Below are 16,639 nucleotides of genomic sequence, written 5' to 3' on the forward strand. Positions count from 1 at the left end.
CTTAAAGAGTGCTATGAGATGGATTGTAATGTTTACTAGCTAGAAGCATTTTTCTGAAAAATATCAAATTAAGTTAAAAAAAAGAAAGATAAATTAATGTAAGAGAAACCTTGAAGTATATAATCCAATACAGATATAGCAGTCACATGGTTAGATTAATAAAATAGATCCCTAAGGATGAGTATTTAATAATAATGATGCTGTACTTTAAAACAGGTAATTCCTGCTTACATTTTTTTACCCTCCACCTTGCAAGGTGGATTAACACAAATTAAATTTCACACTAATCCATCTCTCATACCAAGAATGTCTCATTAAGCTTTGCTGGCTTCAGACAATTCACAGAAATAGTAAAAGCATGGCCATAGTAATGATATTAGATTTTACAGTATAAGGTGCTAATACAGCAATTTAGCCTACAGAAACGTATGACGAGCATTGTAACTAAGAATAAAAATTGTAACTAAAGAAATTATGGAGAATTAAAATATTTCACCTGTGAAAATTTAATTTGAGCATACTACACTGAATATAATTTCAAATATATTTGTAAGGACCAACTTTGTAGCTAAAGTTGACACAAAAAAAAATGTGAAGACAGTATAGCTGTTCTGCACAGAATTGCAGATGGAGCAATTTTCCAATGTGACATTTACAAAAATTTAATTATCAGTTTTTAGCAAGCAAATATCACCTTTGTACTGGAATTAAAATGAAAATTATGTCAAATGTCATTTGAAGTCATTGAAGTGTTTAAATTATTGATTCTAGCTTTTCTACTGCTTTTAAAATTTCTTTCAAAAAGACTGACACAAATGTGAAACAGAAACAGGAGACATCAGAACTTTTCATTGGGGTTAGTTTACTATATAAATCAATTAAACAATTTGAGGTAAAATAGTGATCTGAAGCAGAAGAACAGAAAAAACTGTTAGAAGAGAGGAAGATGATTAAGTCATTTGCCCTCTTGGACAGAGAGAAAAAGCTAAATATTGATTTTTAGAACATTGACGCTTTAGTTGGAAGTTGGGTCTGAGGAAATTTACAGTATGTCAGAAAACTAATATGTCTACTGAGTCTGTGATTTGTAATTTGTTAATCTCTTTTAGATTTATGACTCCGGGGTCAACTTCTGAAGATAATTTGTAGATTTCCCTTTGGAATAGGGACTAAGGGAATGGAAGAGGAATGGTTTTGTACAGAATACTACTGATTACAAAATGTTGGGTTTTTTTTTTCCTTACTTCGCTTGGCTAAGTGCTTTCTGTTATTTTGTTGTTGAATGCTTTTGCTCACAGCATTTGTGCTACGACATTTGGTTCCCTAGGCATTCTGTTTGGATGTAGCGTATCTGTTCATGATATGTACCATTTATTGTACTGTTATTGTAGATTAAATGATAAACTTAAACTCGTTATTTTGGCAAGATCTCATGCTATGTCATACAGGGAACATATAGATGACAGAACACTAGAGAGCGGGAGTAAATATCTTAGGGTGTAGCCTTCTAGCATTGGTTAAAAGAGCCTAATTAATTTCCATATAGGTTCCAATTAACGTGATTTATGTCAATGACACATGTTTAATCAGCTTATATCTGAAATATTGTTTAATAACTTCAAGTACCTTTTTCCTTACCACTTTGCAGCATATGATTTAGTTCAGATAAAGCCAAGTGTGGAGAATTTTTTTTTGTTTTCTTTGAATAATTTGGAACTTAAGTAATCAGCAGCTAAAATTTCCTTCACTCTGGCTATTATCCTTATGAACATGAAGATTTTTATTGCTTTATCATGCTTAAAATTTTTACGTTCACAATGCTAAGTTAGTGCAGACACATGATAAGCATATGCTAAGTGTTTATCTGACTCAAGATTAGATTGTTTCTTATCACTCTTACAATTTGTGATCTCAGTTAATCTTGTGATCTTAATTACTCTTTATTAAATCTTTAAACCTCTGTGTGTGCATACATTTAAATCTCAGAGCATACAGCTCAGTCTAAAAACAAAGAGAACAATTCATCTTTCTGGTGACATGGTTGTAGGGGGGAGAACAAAACAAAACAACAAACCACCAAAACACCAGGAGAGACATTAAAGACTTACCCTGTGTTTCAAGTTCACATTAAGAGTTCAACCAGGAATGTAAATGAAAGACACGAAAAATTAACCTAACATTGGAACAAAACTACATTATGCAACACAACAGAGAAATATCTTAGCTACGCATGAAAAAAGTAACACACACTTTTTTTTTTTTTTGCTGTCAGCTCCAGAAAAACAAAAGTCCAATCATACTGCATTACACTCATGATTCAAATAAGTAAAAAAAAATTAAGACAATAAGAACATTCTATAAGCATTACAACCTGTTATGATCTACATGAAAACAACAACTTGACATTTTTGGTACATTTTCAGATTGCTGTTGACTTGCACAATATTAGATAACAGCATGCGGTTGTATTGCAGGCCTAAATAAGATGTTTGAGAACAGAGTACAAGATATTTTCAGTTAAATAAAGGAAGGAAAATAAGTTTGGTGTAGTATGGCACTTGCTGCTGGCCATCAATAAAAGATATTGCTAAAATTAGCACCTCTGAACGAGGGAGAGAAAAGCACCTGTTTGGTAGCAAGCCCTTCTTATCTAAAAGTGTTATTACCCTTGAAAATATCTCAGAGAGCAAACAATAAGAAACTAGCACATTCAGACAAATTATACAGAAGTCAATCATTTTGCCTCATCCTTTTATCTTTAAACATATCTTCCTGTTTTTACTTTCAAGAAATCAAGTACCATGTTAGTCAATTTTACACAAGGAAAGAATCATAGAATCATAACATATAATCATAGAACGGTTTGGCTTAGAAGGGACCTTAAAGATCATTTAGGTCCAACTCCCCTGCCCTGGGCAGGGATACCTTCCCCTCGACCAGGTTGCTCAAAGTACCATCCAACCCAGCACTGAACACTTCCAGGAATGGGGCATCCACAGCTTCTCTGGGAGCCTGTTCCAGTGCCTCACCACCCTCACTGTAAATAACTTCTTCCTTATATCCAACCTAAATTTACTCTCTTTCAGTTTAAAGCCATTACCCATTGTCCTATCACTACATGCCCTTGTCAAAAGTCCCTCTCCAGTTTTCTTGCTGGAAAGTCCTCTTTACATACTGGAAGGCTGCTACTTTACAAAATATATATGGTTGCAATATTGTAAAGATACAGGGTGAAAAGCAAAGGCACTTCCCCCTACACCATTCCCCTTCTTTTTTTTTTTTTTTTTTTTTCCCCCGAAGTCCAAACCTGAAGAGAAGGTATGGCCCTGTTAAAGTGAAAAAATGCAGTATACTTCAGTCTTTATTCTGACTTTTCCTCTTTCAACGTTATAACACAGTTCAAATTTCTTTGGTCTGAAGTTGCTCCGCTATAAATAACGAGGTCTCCACTATATTCAGAGAAACTTCAGTAATTCATTCCAACAAATTTCAATAGCAAAAAGCATTTGAAATAAGGTTAATTTCACTGTACTGTATTTAAACTGCATAAAAATGTGTTTATAATCCCTAGCTATGCTGCCTCTTGAGGCTGCAGCACACATTTCAGTTCATCCCTTCTTGCTGCTCTAGCACAGACTGCTATTCTGCAGCAGAAGCTGGCTGCATAACTTTATGGGATTCTTATGAATAATATTGTGTCCTCACATAATTCCTTAGCCAAAGGACTCCTCAGAAATCACTGAGCTTAATTTTTTTATTTGTTTTCTTTATCCACCTGGGAAATTATTTTACTGGTTGGACACAGCTAAGACTATATAACTTAAACATATCTCTCTCTCAAATTTGGTGCTGATAATCCACAGAGTATTTGATTTGGTTGTAGCGTATTTGAAAAAAACTCAAAACCTGGGGAAATACTACTATATGTTATTCATCTATCATTGCTACCGGAGATATAAATAAATCCTTTTTGAGATGGCATCCATAGATACTGCTCATCCACGTAAAACCTACACGGCCAATATCAGTAGTTTCTCCCCCTGAACCACATCTAATACTAACGCTCATTTGAACCATCACGAGGGGTTACTTCAAAACCGTGTAAAATCCAATGTGCTAAGGAACAAGTAGTGTAGTGAAAGCAAATGAACTGTTAAAATGCACAGACAATTATCGCTTCAGGCTAAAACGGAGATCATTGGCCAGATACTGGAAGGAAAGCATACTTTGTGGTTACTCACTAAACACTTCTTTGACTAGTCAAATGCCTCAAGCTAACAGTCTCTCAATCAGACTTACACAGAGATCCAAAGTCTGCCTTTACAAAGGAGAGCAAGCTGGGAAAAAACTGAACACATTCATCACATCTGTAATTTCTGCAGGTAGTAAACACACCAGTCAACACATACCTGATTGCACTGGGGTGGAAATGCATAGAAATACTGCTAAGGAAATAATGTGAGCATACTTTCTCATTCCACTTCAAAAACTTTAAGTATGATGTTCTGAACCCTTACACAAACCTTAAATTACTACGTCTTTTTTTTGCAATTGATGGTGTTGAACTACTTCAATGGCTACCATCACCTTCATCAAGGTTTAACGTGCAGTTGTGTTTAAGAATTCTTACCCCCCCACCCACATAAGCTTTTCAAGCAGCTGACAGACAGAATTTTCTAATACTAAACACAATTCAAAATAAAACCTTCGTCTCCAAAGACAGGTTCTAAATTTGTTAAAAGAAAAAAGGATTATAGGATAACTCCTAAGAACAAAACAGAAATCAAGTTGAAATACTGAAGAAAGGCTGTAGAATGTAAAATATAACATGCATACTATAATCTAACAGTTAATTTCTGCAATAATTCACCTTCACGGAAGATGATTAGCAAAAATTGTACATCAATAGATGCCACTAAAAAAAGTACATAATTTAAAAATTATCATTAAGTCTGCTACGTACAAGTAGAGTAAATATTTCCTAACTACAAGAACAGTTATTTTAAATACTTACATCAAGCACATTGCATATCAGAAGTATTTCATATAAAGAAAGAAGGATATGGGAAGGAAAACATGTCATGGATCTACCTAACATGGGATATATCTGAAAGCATCTACTTGATTTAGATGATGTGTGAGCTTTAATTAAAGTCTTCTTCGAAAGCAAACAAATTTTTGGAAACCTAGAAATCCAGGCTCTGAAATTCAAGTGTGTTTTGAAATTAATTAGATCAGCTTGAAGTGAAAGGGGATGGCTGGTAGCAATTAGCAGATAATTCTGGTAGCTCAAGACATAGCAAGAATTGTACTTCGTAATTAACAGATTCTTGAGCTTGCTTTCTTGGATTACTTCCCACCAGCACAGCTTTCTCATAAATCTGAAACCAATTTGCAAATGTCACTAATCTAAAAACATACTTATATCACAATGACATCTTTACTATGAAAAATTACGATGAAAAATACTGGCATTCCTAGGGTTTCATTCACTATCTGCACAGAACACTAAGTCTTAGTTACAAATTTATTTCTTCTGTTCCTCAAGTGTTCTTTGATTTTTATTTTTTTTTTTGTTTTGCTAAGTTTATCTAAAACTGTTTTATAGTGAAGAAGCAAATCTATATTTCATTATAGATATATAGAAAATAAAGGTCAGGTTTTGAAAGATGTAGGTACACAACTATTGTGTGTTGTGTAAAATTATTTTCGACAATACTTTGATCATGTTAGATGAAATTATTTTAGATACTTATTTAAAGACATAGACAGAGAAATTGACAAGGTTTTCCACTGACAGAGAGAAAGAGAATCCATGTGAAAAAAAAAAAGACACCACAATATATCTCATAGTAGGGCTGGTAAAAGCTTAAACAGATATGTTGTAACAGTATACAGCATCATTTTGTGAGAGTAGAAATATGGCATAACACTAAAATTCATGTTTTCTGTCCTAGAGTCCTAGTGTTGTTTTTTTCTCTCAATGATTTTTTTTCAGCTGCAGAATGTTTTACACATCTGAAGTTTTACATATAACAAATTGAGTTCAGTTTCTTTGATTTCTAAGCTGTATTTGTGAAGGAAATACTCATGTTAATTTTGAAGAGCTTTATCTGCATCCTTCCAAATGGCCCCCACAGGGACTGCAGGTACCACATGGGAGCAGATCGCCGTGTGTGATCTGTACCAGCCTTGGTTTGTTCTGACTGACTTGGATTGTAAGTAGAAGCTGAAAAGGGCACAAAGAATTGTTGCTGTCTGTCCTCTCATTCAGCTTTTTCCCTTAGCTTCCACTACACACACTGACAGCACCAGTACAGGTCTCCAATAAGCACAGCTGATCCCTAAGGAACTGAAGACATGAGAAAGCAACAGTCTCTGGCTTTGGAACGATATACAAAAGCAAGCACGCAAGACCAAAGAGAAAAGGAGCACTGGAAATAGGTAGCTGTGAATTCTGCAGTGTGTTATGGGACTTTTCTTGTCCAGAGAACTTCCTGTAATGTTATACTATCTTGCATCACCTACGGCACGTACAAGTTCCCAGCACCCTTGTTAATCCTGAGGAAGCAAGCACACAGACTCCTCCTCTGACAGATTACCACGTAGAAAATTACTGTTACTTTGATAATTACATTTTGCTTCTGGAGAAATATTTTATTTCATTATTTTCTCAAGCAGGTGATCGCAGCCCTCCAAGGCCGCAAAATAGTTTGAGAATATTGCCAACTATTAGTTGCTTGCAGACAGCAGCAACTTGGGTTCCCTGGAGTCACCAGCAATTCAGTTCCTCAAATAATGTGGGGGGTGGTAAGGGGGTTTGAAAATGAGACTTTTAGAAAATAGGCTTTAATTGATGGCTTCAAGTATTTACACCAGGCAGGAAATCTCTATTTTATTGCTGACTGCAATTGCTTTCCTCTCAACAGTGCTGGAGGAAAAGAAAGAAGATAGTGGAAGATGTTCCTCTCGATACAAAGTGAACAGGAGAATGAGAATAGACGAGAAGGAAAGAGTAAAGCTGCCTGCAACCTCCCTTCCAGAGGAGCTGAGCTGCTGCCAGCTCATGAGGTTGGTAACTCATGAGCCAAAACTTGCATTGTGTTCTCAAATTGTTTAAGAAACATATAGGTTTCCGTATGTATCTAACAGCCATGCTCCTGCTGTTCCCTCATTAAGAAAGGACAATTATGTCTTAACAAAAAAAGACTTTCTTCATAAGATGTGCTACGTACATTTTGGTGAGGCCTGTAATAAACAGTTATTATATTATGCTTTGTTCATCAATGTTGGTAGCTTTATTAAGCTATGGGAAGAGGTCAGTTGGCTTTTTGTCATCACTATTGACAGTAATAAGCATTCACTTTATCAATGAATGAAAATTATATATGTGATGATCTATGAGTTTCTGCTAAAAAATACTATTCTTACTTGCTGTTTCTCTGTTATTACTTTCCCACACTGCAAACAACATCAGTCATTGAAGACAAACTGCTGTGCTATGACAGAAAATATATGCTTGCCTTACAGTCATGTTTTTCTTCTTTTATAATGGACATTATTCATAATGGAAACAGTAAATCTTAATGACTGGTTTCAGGAAATTTAGCATCAGACAAGTTCATATTTTATTCAATGTTTTAAGTATTGTTTTTCAGAAAAAAAAAAAAATGGTATAGTAAATCAGACCTCAAGGAAATGATTCACCTGTACAGATCCACAAGTTGGTCAGCAATGATCATTGTGACCATGAAGTTTGACCTCATGTACGCCACATGCTGCTGAATTTCTTCATTATTGAATTGCAAATTTGAAGTCGTGGATACTAAAACTATATGGTTCAATCAGTAAATTGGCCTTTTTTTTTTTTTTAATATTGAAGCAAGATAAGGTCAGTCACGGCATTTCATTATTCATTTGTGTACTGGCATAATACCCTTTATCACCATTCTTTTTCCATCTTTTCCTAATCATTAACAGTTGTAGCCATAATGTTAAAATAGAAGCTCATACCTGTTACAAAAAGAAAGGACCATCTAATAGAAAGAATATAGGACTATTCTGTAGCAGGCTTGTCTATAGGATTTACTTGTTGGTGAGACTGTGCAAGTACGTAGTAGTTTTAAAGTCATTAAATACATAAAATTATAGAGATCACAGAAAATGTGTTTATATTTTTCCCCAAAAGGGCTTTTTAATCCAATGTGTTAGTCTTTCTCTTCTACTCCTTCTGCTCATTATTGAGCTGAGCAGAGCGAGAGTGCCAGACGGGAAATTACGATGTTTTCTCTTGCAAATAAGAATATTGATACCCAGGGATAAAAGGATATCTTTCTTGGCACATTAAATCATTAAAAGAAAACAAAAATATGGAGTATATAATAATCTAATAGGCTAGTGTTATGCCCTCAAACAGTAAAAGGAAAACTGATAAAATGACTGGAGTCTGGAGAAGGATTTTCTTAAAATTAGGAAAGTGCTAATAATCAAAGAGAGAAGAGAGGCAGAGCTATCATAACAAAATATCTCATATGGACCTGGCTTTTGTAAAGTATTCACATCCTTAAAGTGGCTTTAGATTTCTTACATAATTTATCAGGAAAATTAGGCACCTCAAAACAGGATTAACAAGGGTGAACACAGGGAGCTGCTGAACCTCAGACACCAGTGCGGGCGGTTATTTAAACTTATTCTCTCTTCAGAACACACAGGCTCCCATTATACAGAGATGCTTTCATAAACCTAGGGTTCAGAGCTGGAATTTGCTGCACCTGGCATAGGCACAACTGATTTTTATTTCAAAGATTTTCAGTTATACATACCTATCTCTCCCTTTTTATCACACAGTCTTACAATTAAAGCGCTTGGAACTCATTCAGAAACCACAGTTCAATTATTTTCTCCGAGAGGATTTAAATCCCTTTACCTTCTACAGAGCACAGAATCCAGGCTGGGTACTCGGGTTCAGATGACCCGGCTCATCCTCCTGAAACTCTTCTGCTTTGTGCTAAGACATGAGATATCTGCTCGTCCAGGAACACCGCTGCAAAGATTAACAAGGTGCTCAGCAGAGAAGGCAGAACAATGATCCGATCCGACAACACATAGTATACCTAGAATAATTTTCACACAGTAATACTGAATTAGACTTCCTGAATACAGACTTAATGAGTGGTATTTAAGCAATGGATAGAAACAGTAATAGAATGATTATTAACTGATTTTATTTGTATGGAATATTTTAATCAACAGGCCACCTCTCCTCCTTTCATCCCTTCTTTCTTTTGAAAATATTTGCATTATATTCTTGACAACAGAAAAATTATGAAGTATAACTCAATGTGATTCTTGTCACTGTGGTATAGATTTGATTATATAATGGTTTTAATGAGCACAGGAGAAAGAAGATTAATCAATCACACCCTAGCATGTTAACTGTGGTATACCATGATGCACTGGTGTAGTTAAAGCAGTGCTTACATCCCAGCTTTTAAAACTTTACTTACGTGGCAATTCCTGCTGAACGGTTGAGGAAATTATTTCTTGTTTGGTGTAAGTCTAGAGAAGCAGCTAGAAAACAAAACTAATTAACAGTGGGACCCTAAAATAGAGGAACTATCAGTAGGATGATATCCTTATTGCAATCCAAACTGAAAATGGAGAGCACAAATACCCTCAATCATTTGTTAATAAATTTAAGAAATTACAACACAATAATATATGGAAAAGAAAGAGCATTTAAAAGAAAATATTTACTTTGAGGTTCTGCTGAATGTTTGTTTTTAATGATATAGATGAATAAATTAAATTCCAATTAAATTAACTGCAGTCTTTGCACTTAAAATTTCAGTGCATTAAGACAGTTTAAAAAAAAAAAATTGGCTCTCGGACAGATGCAAAACCACACAAAGTTTAAAAGAGAATACTTACTAATTTCTTTAGCCAAAACAAGGAAGGATGCTGATGCTAAGAAAGGTAAGCAATGATTATAGTTAGTACAGAAGTGGAATGTGAGCAAGAATCAAATATTAAAATTGAATTTTATTGTCTGCTCTGTAGATTATTTTATCTTTTTAGGTATCTACATCTCTGTAACCAATTTCTGGAAGCATTCCAACAGCCTGAATTTGAAACAGAGTTCGAAAGAGAGAATTAAAGTTCTTAAGAAAACAACTGGAACACACTTCACTACTTAGAAATTATAAATATATTTACAATTTTTTTCTTACTTTTTGCCAGGTCATAACACAAACTAATAATTTAAAAACTAGTCACCATGTGTTGCCTCTGAACACATTTATTCAGCTTTAACATTATTTGACATATGATGGATAATAATATAAATTTATCTGTCTGTGAAAATGAAATCTGCTCTGGTGTGAAATACACATCCAGAACCTCTGTACGTAAAACCACCATTTCAAGACCACTTGTACGCATCCCTCTGTAAAACATGATTGACAAATTCTTTCCTGCTTTACTTCAGTAAATTCCCTCTTGATGGAAACTCTTATGCTGAAACTAGTAAAAAATATTTGCCTACAGCAAATACATACAAGCATGTCTTCTATCTAATTACAAGATATTTATAATTGTGGAAGCATATCATACAATACCTCTTGTATTTATGAATAATTCATCTGCAATGATAGTCATTTTTTGACCAAAATATGAATGATCATCACAATTTTAAGTAAAATCTTAATTTCAAATAGAAACAGTTATTAAGCTGCCAACATATACAAAGACCACCACATCATTGCTACTTGGAAGTATAACCTTGTGAGGAACCAGGAAAAAAAAATCTCTCTGTTTTTGTCACGTAATGAGCATAGTTCACATAAATGTACCGCTTGTTCTTCTTAGCAAGTTGCTAATACTAAATAAACAAAATAATGACAAAATCTCATAGCTGGATAGCATTGTTTGCAGATGCAGTATAAATGTATGACCTGAACATGAGACCTCTGGGGCAGATTTGAAATATTCCTATATTAAGCAAAGGTCCTGCAGTGGTTAACAATACTTAAAGCCTTCAGGACTTCAGACTACTTATAGAGGAGACTCATTCTCATCAAGAACTCTAGAAAACAAAAATTAATTTTGAAAGGAGAGATTAAACAACTCCTCCCTTGAATCAGCAAATAAAACAGCAAAATAATCAGCATGCAGCCAAATCACTCGTTGTCTTTATAACCAGAGGAGCAGAGGGAGCCTGAGGGATTACTGGTGATCACCTCAGGTTTTGGAGAACAGCAAGGAACTTCACCCAGTTTTCTGTTCAGCAGGAAAACTAATTTTTTTTAGTTTGTCAGCTTCTTTGCTTAACTAGGAGTTAACTTTTCTACGTCGAAATGACTGCAAGTTCTGAAAGCGAAAAAGCAGAAGCAGCTAACAGTACATGCAAAAAAAATCCCTATGGTTTGGCATTGTGGTTCTTTTATTGTTGTTTCTTTTTATAAATATTGCCTATGGATATAAAGTTGATGGGCTTTGGGTCATGGAAAGGAATTTTAGAAAGCACTTGCGTGACCTCTGATGTGTTTGGGTTTTTTTTTCATGGAAATAGGCAATAAATTCAATCTGCTGACATGCTCAAGCTGCCCTTAGAAACAGAGAAGCACACCCTCAGAAAGTATCCCCAGCTGAGGAACCAAATATTTCATTGCTTTGCCAGGAGCCACACATAAAACCAAACAAAAAAAAAAAAATCCCCTACCTACATAAACCCAGTTTAAGACTTACTTTGGCAAGCCCTCATTGTTCTTTTGGTTAGTTGTTGTAGTGAACACAAAAAATGGCTTTAAAGTAACGATATTCACATTTCAGTTAAGCAAAGAATATAAGCAAGTGAATGATGCAAAAATGATTTGTTTTGTTTGAGTAAATCCCCAAATTTTGCTTTGCTGAGATGACCTATCCTGTGTGGAAAATAACGCTAATTTTTGGTCTAGTGGATCTGAATGCAAGATGGATGCTTTTGTTGTAACCCCTATATAATTAATTTTTTCTTTTTCTATTTTTTTTTTTTTTTAATACAAAGCTAAGAGAAATTATCATCAATACATTCTTAGGCACTTGGAAAGAGCTCTGTTCCTTATGCAAATCCCTATGATCAATTTTTAACAGGAAAAGAAAGAAGAAAGGAATAGAATACCACTGTCAAGTGCTATTAACAGGTCTGTAAAAACCCAAGAGACACGACGAATGAAGATCTGTCTTTCAAAACTGGCTTTGAGACATTCTGAATTTGCACTACATGCATCAATTCTGTTTCTACTCTGAACTGACTTCACGCACTGACTGTTAATAAGCCATGCTTAAAACTAGTAAATTATTAGAAGAATAAAATTTCTTAAATATCGTTACAAATGGGCAAAATAAAGATCACATAAAACAAACAAAAAACCCCAGAAATTGCTTTAAGGAGTCATTATGACCCTGCCATATGTAAGCTGAAGTTTATAATTTTCCATAAAATATGGTTCATTTGTTTAAAATTGAAAGGGAAAAAAATTCAATATAGAAATGTAAAAACCATTAACGCATGACAAAATGAAATAAATTAGAAACACAGTAATTAATATAGATATTCCATCTTTAATTAATTCCAGTTCTTTCGTCTTCCTTTAGTATAATACACCCTGGATGGAACGTTAGCTTAATTGTGAATTTACTGGTTTAAAAGGTTTTTGTCAGGACCTTTTCATGAGCTAAACAGAGAAATTTGTGCTGAATTATTGCTGCTTTGTCTGAAACTTTTTTAGCAAACTCCAAGGCAGTAAATGACTTCCAAAAACGTATGCGAGCGTGTTTAACCATAGCAGCAGTACAGGCTATGCAAGAGTAACAGCAGTCTCTATAGGAGTCTCTGTTCCACCATGCTGTGCATCATAAAGTGAAGCCAACGTGCATAAACTTAATGGAGAGGAAAGATGATCATGTGCTAATATTTTCCCCTTTCTCAGTATGTAACCATCAACAGTCCTCTTGTAAAAGAAGAAGGAACCAAAGTCAACACTGCAAGATGAGCTTAGCCATACCTTTACGTGACACAGCCCCGTGAATAATTTATGTATCAGGCACAGATCTCAGAGGTGTTCATCTTTCATAGAGCAGCCGTCAGAGCCCACATGGAGACCGCAGTCATCATCTCACAAGCCACATGGCACAGCTGCCCTACTGAAACCACAGAGAACAAAGCAAGAAGTCAGCTTTGCTGCCAGCGTTCCCTGGCACAGGGAGGTGAAGAGGGCTGAGAGCTGTATTTAGGCAAATGGATTCCCCGGTTTTGGCTTAAGTACCGCACAACCTGCCCGTCTCCCGTAGATCTCAGATCATGGCACGATGTTATCTTCCCTCTTTCATCACAACCAGCCAACTGTGTACGGTACGTCATACAGCAATAGTTAAAAATCAGTTGTCAGCTTCACTCTAAGAATATTACTGAATCAATGGAGCTACAGTTTTCATTAACACTGTGTCTAGCCACAGACTTTTCTGGGGAAACTTTCCAGCTTTCTTGTATTTTCATCTGGAAGTAGAAATCAGACCTACAGCAATTTAGTGGAACAAGTAACATTCAAAAATGAACAATCCCCATAAAAATATCCCTCCTCTGTCGTCTTTTTTTTTTTTTTTTTTTAAATTTTCCCCAGGACTGTTTTCATCAGTTAACAACATTTGTAAAATGAAAGAAATTACCAAGTTTAAGGAACTGAGACAGTGCACTACATGTTGTCAATCTTTAAGGGAAGGATTTTCAGCTAGCAAGTAATCTAAAAATTAGTAATAGCTCAATGCTACCTAATACTCATATTAATTTAGTGCCACTATATAATTATTATGTGGATATTTAATTGTACATCACATGAATAATTTTACAAAGAAATATTTTTCATAGTTGCACGTCATGCTGCAAAAAAGCATATAATTAGTATGTGAAAAGGGCATGATTCCAGGATGCAATGCTTGTATTTAAGCAGCAAATAGATAAGATCATTAGACCTCTGGTCTTGAAGAAGAATAGTAAATAAATAATTTCTCAGTTATTCTTAAACATTCATTTCTAGATTAGGAGACTATATTGAGTGGTTTTGTGACACAAGGAATTTATAGTCATAATAATTTTAAAAAATAGTTTAAGAAATGATGACAGAACTATTTAAAATTGTTGAAATTATATTATTATTCTTTGGTGCAAAAGTCTTGATACTTAGAGTGATTAAGAGATAGAAATTAAGACAAGTGAGGAAAAGGAAAGCAAACATGAAAATACTCTAACTGGACAGGGAAAATTATTAAATAGGGTGACACCATGAGAGTACTATCTTAATGAAGTTCAGCAAGCTTGCAATCATCTCTTATCTACATGTGCACCTTGACTTATGTTATCAAAACAGTGTAATACTTTTGTACTTCAGTTCAAACCTTTATAAAGCAGAAATAGGTTGGGGACGGCAAGGAATTATCCTTTTATATAACTATCACTGTTCTGTTCTTTAAATTTAAAAATCTCACATTCACTTATCTGAACAAACCTGTGCAAGGATATTCCTTGAAGTCATCCCAACTGAATGTTATCAGAAATGGAACTGGAAAATATATAATTAAAACACTCTTAATTAGACCCCTTCTTGATACAATTGGACGACTAAGCACACGTTAGCTAATCCTTACCAAAGTACAGACTAGAAAGTAATATCTAAAAATCACACCTTTTTCTTGCTGTCAGTGAATGTTTGGGAAAACTACTACAACTCTTGAAACAATGTTCCAGTACATATATCCTGATGTGATATTAGATTAACATTTACATCTTGTAAAGTTGGGGAACTTGTGTGCATCCTTCCCTCTTGAAAAGATATCCACTGACTTCTCCTTTTATGTTTGCTTCCACTTATGTGACAAAGAAATAAATAAAAAAAAAAAAAAATTAAAAAAAAGTAGTAGTAAGTGTTAAAAGGTACCAAAATGAATCTTTCACATTATGTAGGCACTAACAGCAATAGAAAATACAAAAGCAAAAGTGATATTCATCATCTAATTCTTATATAAGGAGACTAATTTTTAGAAGTACTAATGTGTAAAGATGACGGCAAAGATGATTATTTTTTCTTTTATTTATTTATTTTAGGAAATCACAAAAATAAGCCCAAGTCAAATGTTTTCACCTTGAATGGCTTCATTTTCCGCTAAGGCTCAAAGGGATTCTTAAAATCCATTCACAGCAACAGAATTATTTAGACAAAGCTGATTAACTAAAATAAGCAATTTGGAAAATAAAAGTCATATTATAAAGATTAAAAAACAAGAGCCATTGTTATTTACATTAAATCATCAGGATTAGGGCATTTTAAAAATTTGGGCTTTTGTCAAAATTTATAAACATACAAAAGCACAGGGCCAATTTATAATCTGAAAAGTACAGAAATATGGTATCTGTTGCTTATGTTCATAGAGTTTGATTTTAAGGTAAAATATAGGTCATAAGGGTCTTACTGCCAATATCATTTCTTGGATACAGGGGACATAATATCTGATACCTAAGCAGCGTTAAAATGACTCTGAAGTCTGAAGAGAACATCCCTTGAAGCATGCACTGTGATGTATCTTAGAGTTGGTATCCTAAACACAGCAGAAATGATGCTCAATAGACCCTGAGGGTCTCAACAGATATAATTTCTATACCAGAACAAACTTTCAGTTGTACTTTAAATCTAACTTTCAGTTATTTATAACTGCTTCCACAATATCATGTGGTAACAAATGTGCTTCTTAGAAGTACTACGCAAATATCAGACGGAGGGATAAAAGGCTTCTTAAAAGTCATGGTTTTATGCATCAGTACACGGGATGAGTTAACTTTGTACATTTGATGGTAGATTGTCACTGCATTGAATTCATAAAGGTGTAAGTTTAACTACAAAAACCTGTACTGAGTCCATAATCCAGAGACACAAGTTATGCCAATGTTGATGCTCCATGCTTGATCTCCTAAAACAAACCTGTGAGGACACCATCAGCAAGGTCATCTGAGTAGCAGCTGAGGGGCGTCAAAACAGAAATAACTAAAGACAGAAAAGCTATCACCAGGACAGCATTGTGTGAGATACACTTTCACATGAACTAATCGTGGAACTGGTAGAAGAGAAAGAGGGCTATGAAAGAAATACAGACAACAATGCTCAACAAGTATGAGAAGAGAACCGATTCTCTAATGGCAGGTACATATGAATCATTGTGAAGGTCATGACAAATTGATTTCCCTCCTGGTTTGTAAAGGCAGACACTGTTAATGTATGCTCAATACTACTTTTTGTTTCCTTTTCTTCTAAAAGCCATTCAAATCTGTGGGCCAAATTCCATTCCTGTTTAATTTTTATATCACCACTTTTGGAGTAGTTATGAACGGGGTCACAGCTATTCTGTTGGGTTTTTTTCCCCTCCTATTTGACACTATAGTTCCTTAATATAAAAATATTAGACATCAATGTGTTTTTCAGCGTGAGAAAGATGCAGGGAAATTAATGTACTCATTAAATTCTTTAATCTAATGAGGGATGAATAGAACTCTGGGTGATCATGAAAGTAATAGTCCTTGCAAGATTCCAGTAGAGCAAAATAGACAGGGACACTT

Source organism: Chlamydotis macqueenii, chromosome 4 (genome assembly GCF_036417535.1).
Source record: "Chlamydotis macqueenii isolate bChlMac1 chromosome 4, bChlMac1.mat, whole genome shotgun sequence".
Lineage (NCBI taxonomy): Eukaryota > Metazoa > Chordata > Aves > Otidiformes > Otididae > Chlamydotis > Chlamydotis macqueenii.